This window comes from Talpa europaea (genome assembly GCF_964194135.1).
Source record: "Talpa europaea genome assembly, chromosome: 8".
Classification (NCBI taxonomy): domain Eukaryota; kingdom Metazoa; phylum Chordata; class Mammalia; order Eulipotyphla; family Talpidae; genus Talpa; species Talpa europaea.
The window spans coordinates 8,361,353-8,375,908 of record NC_140075.1 but is presented as its reverse complement, the minus strand read 5'-3'; positions in this window follow the sequence as shown (position 1 = coordinate 8,375,908).

Sequence of the window (14,556 nt, the reverse complement as noted above, 5' to 3'; positions counted from 1 at the left end):
GCAGAACAGGCAGATTGACGAAGTATGCTGCCGAAGGGAGCAGCGGGCACGGCAGGAGAGGTCTGTTGCACCATGTGGGACCCTCGCCAGTGGCAAGGGATGGAACAGGTGCTGCAGAGGCTGCAGGCAGCTTCGCAGCCCAGTGCTCAACCGCTGCACCACCGGGGAGGCCCTACACTTTTATTTTAATCTTAAATTCTACTTTGCTTGGGGGCGGGTTGGGGAAAAATTTCTACCTTGTTTAATACTTAAATTACACTACTATTTACTTCTGGTATACCTACTTAATTCTTTGATGATCTTTCATTTAAAAACTTGTTTTAAGAGCATAGTATAAATATGTAGTTTGATTTGTATTATTTAACCAAATCTGATAGTTTCTATCATATTAAAGGAACTTAATACACATAGTGTAACAATATGCCTCCTTTTAGTTCTTCCATTTTACTTTATATTTCTTAATTATCTTATATTAATGATTTTTCTTTCTCCTAACTTTTATTGGTTTGATCGGTGACTATCCCTTTTCTTCCCTTAATCACATGAAGAGGATCTGGAGCCTCAAATGCGATCACAGTCCAAGCTGACACTTTTGATTGCAGCTTGTGATATCCCTAGAACACAGGACCCAGCTAACTTTTGTTTGAGTTCCTGACCAATGAAAACCATGGGATAATAAATGTTTGTTGTTCAAATCCATAAATTAGTAGTTAACTCAGTACAAAGCAACAGAAAACAAATACACATCATTTAAATTTAGTCATATATAATGTAATAATCATTCCTCACCGCTGTTTCCTATTTGTACCCAGTTATGATTTACACAGTACTTGTTTAGAATATCTTACAAGCATATTTACATGGAGGATACTAAATTCATTCTTGCATTATCTGCAAAATAAGTTAACTTATCAGTAAGAAAAATATATTTACCAGATAAAAGATTATTGGATTGTAATGCTTTTCTGAAAGCAGGCTGTAGTTATTTTCTAGAGTTACACAGATGAAAAGTGCTACTCATTTCTTCTCCTTCATAATTTTTTGTTTTGATGTAGAAGCTTCCCTGTATTTTTAAAATACAAGGATTTTAATCACTTATATCCGTAATTCTGACTGGTAGTTGGCAATTCATTCAAACTGCAGATTCAAGTCATCTTTAATCCAGAGAAGCTTAAACTATTTCTTTAACTGTTCTCTCTCCTCCATCTGTTTCTTTTTTTTCCTAGAAATCCTACATGCTTTGTCTGCTGTCTCTACATTATTCCGACTGTGTATCTTTTATCTTCATGGTTTCCAATTTTTGTATTTTATGTTCTGAGGAATTTCTTACATGTCAACACCAGTTACTAATACAGTTCTCAACAGTATTATCTTTACTTATTGTTCATTTACTGGCCTCTTTAACTGAAAAATTACGATTTTTTAGAATCAAAAAGTCTTCTATGCTGTAACCAAATCTCTGAATGTGGTCATATTTTTGTTATTATTAAAATTGTTGTCTATGACAGAAGTTCTTTCTCACCAGTAGATACCTACAGTTATTGGAAATAATGCTTGATTCTCCTCTGGGTGCTGCAGCCCCTGCTCAGAAGCATTGTTATTTCTCTTTGCCTACTCCTGACTCTAGGGATGATTCCAATTTAATATAAACATAAGGAGAGAGGTATATTTGTCTCTCATTATGGATCCACAAAAAACTGACAAGGTATGAGCAACTTTCTGGCTGAAGCAACTAAAGAGAACTTCACGCCTAGTGGTTCTCTTTAGGTCTAAGTACAGCAGCACTCATCCTGGTGTATAAGAAAAATATTAAAAAATCACTCTAATTCCACAAAGTAAAATGACTCTAATTCCACACTATTAAAAAATTACTCTAATTCCACAAGTATCTCTCTGAGAACCATGGAGTTCTGAATCTCAAATGGGCCTCTTCAAAGGTTCCTTTGCTCTCAGCTTTGCCTATTTATGTATCTAACCATGACTTTATTTAGCAGCGAACTGGATAAAAATGGGAGTTGTCAGGGATGCCATAAGCTTATAGAATTTTCCACTCAGCTCCTTACTATTGGGCAATAAGTGACACTGCTATTTGATTTGTAAATAAACAATAAAGAAACTTAGTGGCCAGTAAAGATTTAGTGTGTAATTAATGAAAAATAAATATGTACTTTTAATGAATCAATTAATCCAAATAATTTTTCCGCCCGCTTCAGGAAAATTAAATTATATTTAGAAACAATTCCTATGAAAATATTAAAAGAGAAAAATAATCTTAGCTAATTTGTGATGTATTTAGCTTTCTGATGTTACTTGAGATCCTTTTACTCTTGAGTCATCTGCAAAATATAAGCAATATATCATACACAACAGCTAACAGTATGTTGAGTTAAAGTGTGCTACTGGTTCAACTTCAGTATGTTTTAAATAAAATTTACTTGAAAATGCATCTTATTAGTTCAATGCTTTTCACAGTTAAGGAATAAAAACTAATGAAAAACTGTGCGATATTTCTCTAGATCTTGGTACAATGACTATATCTAATCTATCTGTTGATAACCAGGACTTCACCTGCATTGGAGCAAAACAGAGGTTGGGGCCACATTTTCACCTAAGTATTAAAAAAAATTAAAATTTTCTCAAAGGAAGATTCTGAAGTGAAAGACAGATATTAGATGGTTTTACTCACTTGTGAAATATAAATAAAAATAACAAATAAAGCCATACACTGGCAAAATACAGCAAGCACTGATCTTGGACTTATTGGGAAAATGTACTGGTCACCAGAGGGCACAAGGGAGAGGGAAGAGAAAATGGGGGAGGGAAGTGCATAGAATGAGTGGTTCAGTGGAGTGTGAGTGGAACATGTACATATAAGGGGGAGTAAAATGTGATCCCAAAATTAAAATAAATAAAAATGACCAAAAAACAAATGTTTTCTATTGGTCACTGGGTAGATAAAAATGTAGGGTGGGATAAAGAACAATTAATATGCTAATAATGTAATCTATGATCCTTGAAGTTTTAAAATAGCACAACTGTACTGAGTTTAGCATTGTGCCAATAAGGTCAGAGGTCATCAATTTTAGTTTGCTAAACAGCATGTGAACATAATTACAGTTTTTTCCCTTACTATGGACAAATGTTCATTTTAAAGAGGCAGTGTCTTCTCTTCTCCTATGTCACTACTGGCCTTAAGGACTTACTTGCTTAAGAGAATGCAGCAGAGATGATAATATTCTGGGTTTCAAGTCCTAAGTAGATGTGTAGATTCCACCTGGATCTCTTAGAAGTACACTGCACTACAGAAAGATGGCCACCATGAATGAAGACTGACTACCCCAAGACTGCCATGTTATAATGAAACCCAAGTTAACCATATGTTAAAGCCTTGTGGAAGAAAAGAGATGCTTGGCCAGCCCCAAGTATTTAAGCCACCCTGGCTGAGTGCCAAATATAAAAATGGAGTCACCATGGACTTCCAGTCCATTTGGGCTTTCAAATGACTCCAGCTTCAGCAGCATACACTTGAAAGGCATGCTGAGAGACCAGGTGAAAAATGTCCAGCTAAGCCAGGTCACTCCACAGAACAGTAAGATGAATCAATTATTGCATTAATTCACTAAGGTTTGGGTGTTTAATTATCCAGTGATATGTAACTCTAACACTTAACATCTAAGAACCTCCTAAATTTTTTATACAATTTTGTATGTAATATTCATATCATGAAATAATATGTTGGAGTCTTTACTATATTCTCAAATGAAGCCATTATATCAATAGCAGAAGATTAAGAATGAATGCATTAAATACTTTATAAAATTGCTGATATAGAGAAATTTAGTAATCATAAAATCATATATCTCTATTCAGAATAGGAAAGTCTAAATAGATCAAAAGGAGATAGGTGGATGCCTGGGTATGGGTATTGTCGGGGGAACAGAAAGGAAGATGCCTGCCACCGAGTATGTTTTTTCTTTTTTGGGGTGATGAAAGTACTCTAAAATTAATGTGGTGATAGAGGCACGCAGTTAAATTATATATTATAAATGGATTAGTTGTATAATACATGAAGTACATCTCAATAAAGCTGTTAATCCCGCCCCTAAAATCCAATTTTCCATGTAATCCTCATTAGAACATGTGAAGGGTTAGACTCCACTTGAACATGTTCCCATAGCAGTGGGTCTTGGAGGCAACTGGTAGGACAGATAAGAAATAAAGCAAAAAAGCATATATATGAAGGATACCGAAAACAGTTCTCACCTATAGGACTGTTTCCTGGATTCAAATAATCACTCATGATTCTTTAATAAACTCACTTAATTTTGCATGTACCAGTTTATTTAGATCAATAAGTGGTGACCAACAAAGGGAACCAGAGACTTCTCATGAACCTGTCTGTAGCATCAAGCTGACTTGGCTGGCCATGGTAGCATAAAAGCCCCTTGTGTCCATCCAGCTCTTCTGAGCTTCAGACTTGCTGACTGGTGAGTATTCCTCGATTTCAGATTTGGTTTACAGTCCTGGAAGGTTTTTTTTTTTTTTTTTTTTTTTTTAAGAATTGAACTTATCCAGGAGTGGGCAGGAAATTGTGTGCTAAATTGTAAGCAGAGAAGCAAATTCCAGTGTCCATTGCGGAAATCTAGTCTCACTGGCAAGAGTTAGAAGGATTGTTGCTTAGCAGTTGTTACAAGGTATTATTCTCTCTGAATTGGCTAAGATAAAAGGTATACTCAAAATATGAATGAGCAGTATATGAGAATAGCCTCCGCTGTCTTCAAAGAAAAAAAAAAAAAAGATAGTTGCTCCCTCTGGTCAATATGCTTGGTGTATCTATAGGAGTGGAAACCTAGCATAGGTGCTTGAGACTGGATCCCAGAGGATACAGTGATCCTATAGGGAAAAAAAATTCACATATCTTTGTGCTCTGTTAAGTGATTTAAGGATTGATCCTCTACATAGCCAGTATCTACAGTTGCCCAAAGGAGTTTATGGGACACATAAAAGGGCATCCCATACATTTAGGAAATTGGTGTTCTCCTTGTCATTCAACTCAAAGTATTTGTTAATTTTTTCTTTGATCTCCTCATTAGTCCAGTGGTCTTCCAGTAGTGTGAGTTTCAGTCTCCATGAGGTAGGAATGTTCCTTGCCTTCATTTTATGGTTTATTTCTAGTTTGATGCCTTCATGGTCAGAGAAGATGGTTGGCTGATTTCATTCTTGGTGTATCTGTTGATGTTCTTCTTGTGTTCCAGTATGTGATTGATTCTGGAGAATGATCTGTGTGTGCTTGAGAAAAATGTGTACTCAGATATTTTGGGGTTTAGTGTTTTATAGATGTCAATGAAGGCCCATGAGGTCTAGATCCTTATTTAGAGCTTTAGTGTCCTTGCTTAATTTTTGTCTCATTGATCTATCTATTGTTGATAGTGGAAAATAGTTGTCTGATATATTTTGGTGCTCCTTCATTTGGTCAGTATATGTTAATGAGTGTTATTTCTTCTTGAAATAGTGTCCTTTGATCGTCATGTAGTGATCACCTGGGTCTCTTTTTACCTTTTTGAGTTTGAAAACTCGTTTTATCTTATATAAGTATAGCTATCCCTACCTTTTTTTTTTTGGTCCATTTGCTTGTAGGATTGTTTTCCATCCTTTTACTTTCAGTCTACTTTTTTTTTAAGATTTATTTATTTATTTATACAAGCTCTGGGTACAGTCAGAAGTGTGGGAGGGTGAGAGAATTCACCAGAGCCAGAGCAGGGAACAGAACAGGCAGACCAAAGAAGTACACTGCTGAGGGGAGCAGCAGGTGGCAGGAGAGGTCTGCACGCAATGTGGGAACCTTGCCCAGAGGCCGGGGATAGAACTGGTGCTGCAGAAACTGTGGGCAGCTTTGCAACCCAGAGCTCAACCGCTGTGCCACCAGGGAGGCCCTACTTTCAGTCTACTTTTAACTTTTGTAGTCAAATGTGTTTCCTGGAGACAGCAAAAGTTGGGTTTTGTTTCTTAATCCACGCTGCAACTCTGTGTCTTTTTATTGAAGAGTTTTGTCCATTTACATTTAGAGTTAATATTGCTATATTAGTGTCTGTATTTGCCATTTGTTTGTCTTTTCTCTGGTTTTATTTATTTATTTAAAATTAATTATATTTTGGAGGTGTCTAGTTTTGTTCTTATTCATCCCACTTTTGGTTCTGGCTTTAGGACTCCTTGCAGTATTTTTTGGAATGGAATTTAGTTGGAATGAAATTCTGAAGTTTCTGTTTGTCTGAGAAGGTCCTTATTCTTTCTTCATAGAGAAAGGAAAGCTTTGTGGCATAGAGTATTCTTGGTTGGCATTTGTTGTCTTGGAGTTTGTGGACTATGTCCCTCCACTCTCTCCTTGCCTGTAGTGTTTCTTTGGAAAAGTCTGATGTCAGCCTGATTGGTTTTCCTTTGTATGTTATCTGTTTCTTCCCTCTTGTCAGCTTCATTATTTTTTCCTCGTCTTGGATTCCTGGGAACTTTACTATTATGTGTCTTGCTGTATTTTTCCTTTCCTCATGGAAGTTTGGTGTTCTTTTTTGTTTTTTGAATGTATATTTTCAGCTTATTCTTCATATTTGGAAGTTCTCTTCAATTATTTCCTTGAATATTTTCTCTGTTCCTATGTCTCTCTCCTCTCCTTCTGGGATTCCTATAACTCTTATATTGGACCTATATTGTCTTTCCTATGGAGTCATATAGTTCCCGAAGTCTTTCTTCATTCTTTTTCCTTTATACTTCTCTTTTCTGTTTTGGTTCCTTTTATTTATGTCTTCGAGAGTACTTATTCTTTCTTCCATTTCATCTATTCTGCTTTCACTGCTTTTCCCAGAGTTCTTTCGCTCCTCCATTAATCTTTTGATCGCCTGCATTCTGCATTTCTTTCATTTCCCTTTTTAGGGACTCAATTTCATTCTTCTGGTCGTTGATTACTTTCTTTTAAAGATTTTTTTATTTATTTATATAAGAACTGGGATACAGGCCAGATTCACGGGAGGGTGAGAGGATTCACCAGAGACAGAGTGGGGAACAGAACAGGCAAACTGACAAAATACACTGCTGAGGGGAGCAGCGTGCATGACAGGAGAGGTCTGCCGCAACATGTGGGACCCTCGCTGCCTGGCCAGGATTGAATACGTGCTGCAGAGGCTGTGGACAGCTTCACAGAGCTGCACTCAACTGCCTGCACCACCAGGGGAGGCCCTGGTCATTGATTATTTTTCCCATACTGTTGATTATTTTTCCCATATCCTTTTCAATTTCTTTCAGTTTTTTAATCATGACAACTTTAAATTCTCTATAGGGAAGACTCATAAGTTCCTCTTAGTCACTGTTGTTGCCTTTTGGTGTTTGGTTGTCTTTTTGTGGTGTGTCTTTTCCCTGGGGACGTGCTTGCTTACTTGCAATTTTTCTTCTCCCTGCTGCTTGTTTTCTAATTTGTCCTATGCATTGGGACACTGTGTTGCTGTTACTGGTCAGCATCTCTTTGGCATGATTCTCCCGGAGGCCCTGGTATATCCGGTGCTAAAACATCTTCACGAAGGATCCCACTATGGGAGAGATGCCTTATTAGAAACTGTGCGCCCATATTTGAAGGGACCATATTTGCATAGAATAGCACAACGGATCACCCGAGGTTGTCAACTATGTGCCAGGAATAACCCCAAGACTGACTCCCACCCTAAAGCCATTGGGGTTCAATATCAAGGCAAGTGCCCTTTTGAGGACTGGCAGGTGGACTTTACACAAATGCCTAGAACAACAGGCAACTTCAAATACCTGTTGGTTTTTGTGGATACGTTCTCGGGATGGGCGGAAGCATTTCCCACAAAGACGGAAAAAGCTTCTGAGGTTGCAAAACAGCTGCTGAAGGAGATAATTCCTCACTTTGGGTTGCCGGATTCTATCCAGAGTGATAACGGGCCGGCATTTGTCTCTGATGTTACTCATGCAGTAAGCAGTGCATTACAGAACAACTGGAAATTGCATGCTGCATGGAGACCGCAGTCTTCTGGACAAACGGAGAAAATGAACCACACCTTAAAGAAAACCTTGGCAAAACTGTGCCAAGAAACACAGCTTCGTTGGGACCAGGTACTATCCCTTGCCCTCCTCCGCATAAGAGTGGCACCTAGAAGTGGGCTACAATTAAGCCCCTTTGAAATTGTGTTCGGAAGACCCTTCCAGGCCTCAGTTCTGAAAGCCAGTCCGGAAATAGCTCAAGATTGCCGGATCACACAATATGTGAAACACATCCAGGAGGTTCTGGCAGTAATTCATAACTTTGCAACCTCGAGAATCTCTATGCCTCCTGATCAACCATTGCATCCCTTCAAACCTGGAAATCAGGTCTTACTGAAGACCTGGCAGAGTGGGGATGCCCAAAACCAGCTGTCAGAAAAATGGACTGGTCCATATGACGTTTTGCTAAGCACACATACTTCTCTGAAACTTGCAGGTATAAAACCCTGGGTACATCATTCCAGAGTTAAGAAAGCGCCAGAAGGAACTGACCCAGAGACGAAGTCCCATTGGTCTTGTGAACCCATTGAAGACTTGAGATATTTATTTAAGAAACAGAAAGAAACTGTTACTGACTTCTTTTCCAGTTATTGTTGCAGGATACCCAAGAACTCGTTTTTTTTGTTTGTTTGTTTGTTTGTTTTTTTTTCTGAAGAAACCCTGAGAAAAAAACTAACATGCTCTAACCAATCTCTTCCTTTCAAAGTTTAGGAGATGTGAAATAACATCTAGGATCATGCATATGCTGACAGTATTTTTTTTTTTACATAGAAAGGTTTTTAATCTTGATTTTGTTATTTCCTATCAACTTTTGTTTTTTTTTTTTTTACTTTGAAGGTTTTTTTTCTGCTTGTTTTTTTTTTTTTTTTTTTTTTGTTACTTTGGCCTATCAGACAAACTGCAGTTGTATGGGATATCCCACGCATGATGAATGGTAACTAAAGAGCTCTTTGTGTCTATATGTTGTCTGTCTATATGTCCTTGTGTCTAACCGTCTTGACCTCCAGTGATCAACAGATTGGTATACATGATGCCCATAGATGTTGGGGAAAAAAAAAAAAGAGTCTCCAGTTATGAGAAAAACAAAAAGTTATGGTTTGATTGTCAACATTGTGCTACTGAACTAAGCCGGTGCCTTCATAGAGATTGAATATTGTTGTTTCTGTTAATTTTCTGATATTTATGGCAAAGCTTCCCAGAAATCTAAATTCAAATACAAATTTGGTAGCCTGTCATTTGACTGATGCAAGGAAATTTTGTGGAACCTCAGTAGAGCTCCTGAGACACTCCACGAAGTTTCTCCTTTTCCTCCTGGGAAGGCATTACATGAATTTGTTCTATTTGGCTTTTACCTAATGAAGTAAAACTGAAAGGGAAGCATTGTCACTTGGGAAAATGGTAAAACTTTGGTATGTACAAAATGTTAACAGTAGTTTTCTAAAATATGTATGAAAAAACCTCTCAGTATCTGGTATGTATGTAAATTGTCAATGGTGATTGTCACCTTGTAATATTGTATAATTCAATTGTTTCACATCTACAGAAATTGTTTCTGGAAATATAGGGAGAAAAGGTCTCAACAGATTCCTATTGATGGGACTGTTGAGAGTAAAAAACTTTCCTACAAAGGACTGAATAGACCTGGAAATACACCTGACATTTACTAAGGTTTCTTTGACATAATACTGGAATTTTTTTATGCATTCTGTCCTGAATCCACGAAGTTTTTGTTTTGTTTTGAGTAACCAGGATCTGCAGAAAGGTTGCAATTTTTTTCCAGCAAAGCTAACTTGTAACATTTTCTCTCCCCTTGATACCAACACAGCATACAGATAGTGGTAGTAATTTTGCTACTTATCTTAGAGTCTGTTTTTGCATAACTTACATAGGGATTTTGCCTGTTTTAACAAAAAATTGGACATGAGTTTGATTGTGTGGCTTTGTGTGGAGTTCTTCCAAAAAGTTGAAAAAGAGCTGAACCAAGAAGAGGAGAACCTGTTTGCCTTGTTTGTAGGGTTCCAGAGACCTCCAAAGAAGGTGAGGAAGCTTGCCTCCATTGGCAGGACTGGACAACCTGGCCAACGAAAATGCCCTGGTACCCTCGAGAGGAGGAAAGCCCAGGTGGAGTCTGATGAGACCAACTTTATACCTGAAGCATACATCGACTGGATGCCACCGGTTCGCTCTGATCCTGTATGGAATATTTCAACAAAGCCAGCTAAAAAATTGCTGTTAGGTATTTCTGCCCTGTGATTTTATGCAAAAATAAGGAAAAATGGTTTAAAAGTAGATTTAGTTTGCAAACTTTTGCTATGCTGTTAAAATTTTGGGATCAAGGTTGAGAAAATTTGTGTTTTTACATCAGTTGAACCATTTTAAGATTTTTTTCCTGTGATTTTTACATATCTGCTGTCTTGTTTTGGCTAATGCCTCCAGATTTTTTTTTTTTTTTGGCTTAAACTGATGAACTATTTTTCCTGGAGTGGAGGACTTTTGCTTTCCACAATGGACAAATACCTGGAGAGACTGGTTTTCTTTCACACTGGAACCTGACAAAATGTTCATCTGAGACTGCATCCCAACTTCCATATATTCGATCTTCATCACCATGGAAATGGTGGCAAAAAGTGAAAGGGGGAATTATTAGGGGGAAAACGATGTCCCAAAGCTTATTCCATATAGGCTTTGTGGACTCCACTCCCACCCTAGGTCAAAGTCAAAGACACTGGGAACTCCAAATCCCATCACCACCCAAGGGAAGGTGGCTGGGATCTGAGGGTGGGGTTAAGCAGCCAGGTGGATATAAAAGGCAGACACGTGGGCTTTGGAGGATCCCCCATTTTTGGCTCTCCGCCAGCTCGCAGCGTCCGGCCAGCTCTGAGAGTGACTTTGAGTTTCCAGGTCGTCGGATCGGGTAGGTCGCATTAAAAACTTTATTTCCCTATTTTCTCCCTGAGTTGTACATTTTCCTTATTTCCTTTTCTCTTGTAAATAAACCTTTTATTAACCTTTTGTGTGTGTCTGTAGTAGAGTATTCATAAGTTCCTTTAAAGCACACGGGTGAGGACCCACAGCCAGGAACCCGTTTAATATCAGAGTATAGAAGCTGGAGACTCCCAAGAGGTCATCTGGTCATCTGGGGCACACAAGTCAGATGCCTGGCCAGAGAAAGTCCATCAGTCATTTCCTGAAACTTTTAGTCCACTCTGAGGCCTTGTCCCAACATAACTTCAGCTAATTAACAGGCAAGCCTCACATTGTTCACTTTAAGACATTGTTAGAGCTGTTATGCTGTTATTCCTTTGTAGTGGATAACTCATACATAAACACATGTTTTATTTTTTCCTAGATGATAACAATAAAGTTTTATTTTCCTACTGTAAGAAGCAAAAATACACCAAATGCTCATCAAGCAGTCAACAAACTTTTGTTATTAAACTTAGTAAATCCTTAGTTTTATAGGAAAAATATACCACCATTTAAATAATGATAAGAAGAACAGAGATACCAACTGTAGCTCTAGTTTTTCTTAGAATAGGAAGTTTAAATTGCAGAGTTATAAATGAAACAATTTTATATGCCAGAGGTTTTTCTTTTTTTTTCCTTGGCTAGGACAAGGGAAGGAAAAATCAATTAAGTTGCTTACCTGGGGAACAAAGGTACTTCTTTCAAGGTAAAGAAATAGTGGGTCAGTCTTTTTAGAACAGAATTTTATCAAAAAGAAGTCCAGGTATAAACAAAACCACACTTATCTCTGTTAACATAGACCAGGTCAATAATTTTTTTTTTCTTTTGACCACTCCAAACTTTTTCAAACACATTTAACATACAATAAAACTTTTAACTCCCAACATTGTAAATCTAAGACATATGTGCTTTAATTAAAACATTACATTTTGAACTAGTTTTTGTTTACCAAAAATTTTAGATCGCGATCTCAAAATTTGGGTTCTTTTCTATTAGAATTTATATAGGTGCCATTTATAATGATTTCTAACACAGCAACCCTCCAGAAGCAAACAACAACAACAAAAAAAAAAAACACAAAGGCAAAGACATAGACACAGAGATCTCTTTCATTTAGAATTTTGGCCATTTGCACTAATTTTTAGAGATAGTTATTTTACCAATATTTCTGACAACAGTGACAATTAATTAATTTACTTTTTAATATCCTTTCTAACTAACTCCTTCAGATAAGAAAACATTTCTCAAGTTATATTTGTAAGAATGCCCCTTAGGTTCTAAAGAAAGTGGGGCATAAAATTCCCTATCAGTTTTCTAAGACCACATATTCCTTTAAATTCCTAGAAGAGATATTGGATGGATAGACAGTTTCACCAAAACTATATCCCTTTTCAACACAAAAAGGGACTAATTCCTAAAACAACTTAAGTTTTCAAGTTAAGTTGATATAGCCATCTAAGTTCTGTTGTTTCTTTTTTTTTTTAATCAAGGAGGTTTCCAATAAGAGATGGAAGTTAAAGTCCTTACATGCGCTAATAATCATCCCATTTTAATCATTTTAAAACCTCTAGAACCCAATATTGGAACCATTTTTAAAGACAAGCATAGAAAACTCTAATTACTTTACAGAGTCCTAGTTTCTGTTTGACCTCATGGATGAGGCCTGGTCCTAAGAAAGATAGAACATGGGCCATGAGATATATATGGGCCATGAGAAGGACAGGAGAAGAGGCAGATTAAAAATCTTACTTGGCAGCTTATTTGTTCTTAGATTCTTACTAGAAATTTGATAAGGGATATTATTTACAGAAACCCACTATGTAGTTTGATTAGTAAATTGATTGTTTTAAGAGACTTAGATTTTCAAGGAAACCTGAAATTTCATGGTCAATAAGAAGTTTAGAAATTTTCCAACCAACTACCAAGCTTCCTTTATAGCTAACTAGAAAGTCCAAAGTAATCTTGACAAAACCAACTGAGCCTGATCCCAGAAGTGTCAGCACATGATCAGAAAAAGCCTGTGAATTTAGGGGAAGAAAACACCTTCTTAAAGTGGAGAACACTCTCTTCAGCTTACTTTACATCCATTTTTTACAGTGACTGGTAAATAGTGAGTTAGGTGTCTGACTAAAGCATAAAAAGCAGAAAAATACCAAATTTTTAAATTATCCAAGACCTGATTCTGTTAGGGGGAAAAGGATGTCCCAAAGCTAATTCCATATAGGCTTTGTGGACTCCACCCCCACCCCAGGTCAAAGCCAAAGACACTGGGAACTCCAAATCCCATCACCATCAAAGGGAAGGTGGCTGGGACCTGAGGGTGGGGTTAAGCAGCCAGGTGGATATAAAAGGCAGACGTGGGCTTTGGGGATCCCCATTTTTGGCTCTGGTTTGGATGAGATGCAGCAGTTCACCTGCGTGATGTGTTCTAGAGGACAGTGAATGAACTGGAATGCAAACTGTGGCACAAAGAGTTTGAATGGATGGAAAGTGGAAAGAGGGTATCACCGTGGCCCTTAAGACAATTCTTATGATGGGCTGGGGGTGGAAAGAACCTTGTTTAATTTTTCTTTGGCAGGCATCCTGCAGGCCAAACACAGCCCATCACCTGTTTTCATGAGGCCTATCAATTAATAAGAATGTGTGTATTTAATATTAAGTGGTTGAATAAGAATGACATTTAATCACACAAGCGCAGCCTCTGGAGCGTCAGTTCGATCGCCATCAGCGAGGGTGCCTCCAAAAAAAAAAAAATTTAGGGCCTCCCCGGTGGCTCAGCGGTTGAGCGCTGGTTTGTGAGGCTGCCCGCAGCCTCTGTAACAAGGGTTCGATCCCCGTCCACCGGCGAGGGTCCCACATGGTGCACAGACCTCTCCTGCCGCCCGCTGCTCCCCTCAGAAGTGTACTTCAGTCCTTCTGCCTGCTCTGCTCCCCGCTCTGACTCTGGTGAATTCTCTCATCCTCCCACGCTTCTGACTGTACCCAGTGCAGGTATAAACGAAAGGAAGGAAGGAAGGAAGGAAGGAAGGAAGGAAGGAAGGAAGGAAGGAAGGAAGGAAGGAAGGGAGGGAGGGAGGGAGGGAGGGAGGGAGGGAGGGAGGGAGGGAGGGAGGGAGGGAGGGAGGGAGGGAGGGAAGGAAAGAAAGAAAGGAAAGAAAGAAAGGAAAGAAAGAAAGGAAAGAAAGAAAGGAAGGAAAGAAAGGAAAGAAAGAAAGGAAAGAAAGAAAGGAAGGAAAGAAAGGAAGGAAAGAAAGGAAGGAAAGAGAGGAAGAAAGGAAAGAGAGGAAGAAAGGAAAGAGAGAAAGAAAGGAAAGAGAGAAAGAAAGGAAAGAGAGAAAGAAAGGAAAGAGAGAAAGAAAGGAAAGAGAGAAAGAAAGGAAAGAGAGAAAGAAAGGAAAGAGAGAAAGAAAGGAAAGAGAGAATGAAAGGAAAGAGAGAAAGAAAGGAAAGAGAGAAAGAAAGGAAAGAGAAAGAAAGAAAGGAAAGAAAGAAAGGAAAGAAAGAAAGGAAAGAAAGAAAGAAAGGAAAGAAAGAAAGGAAAGA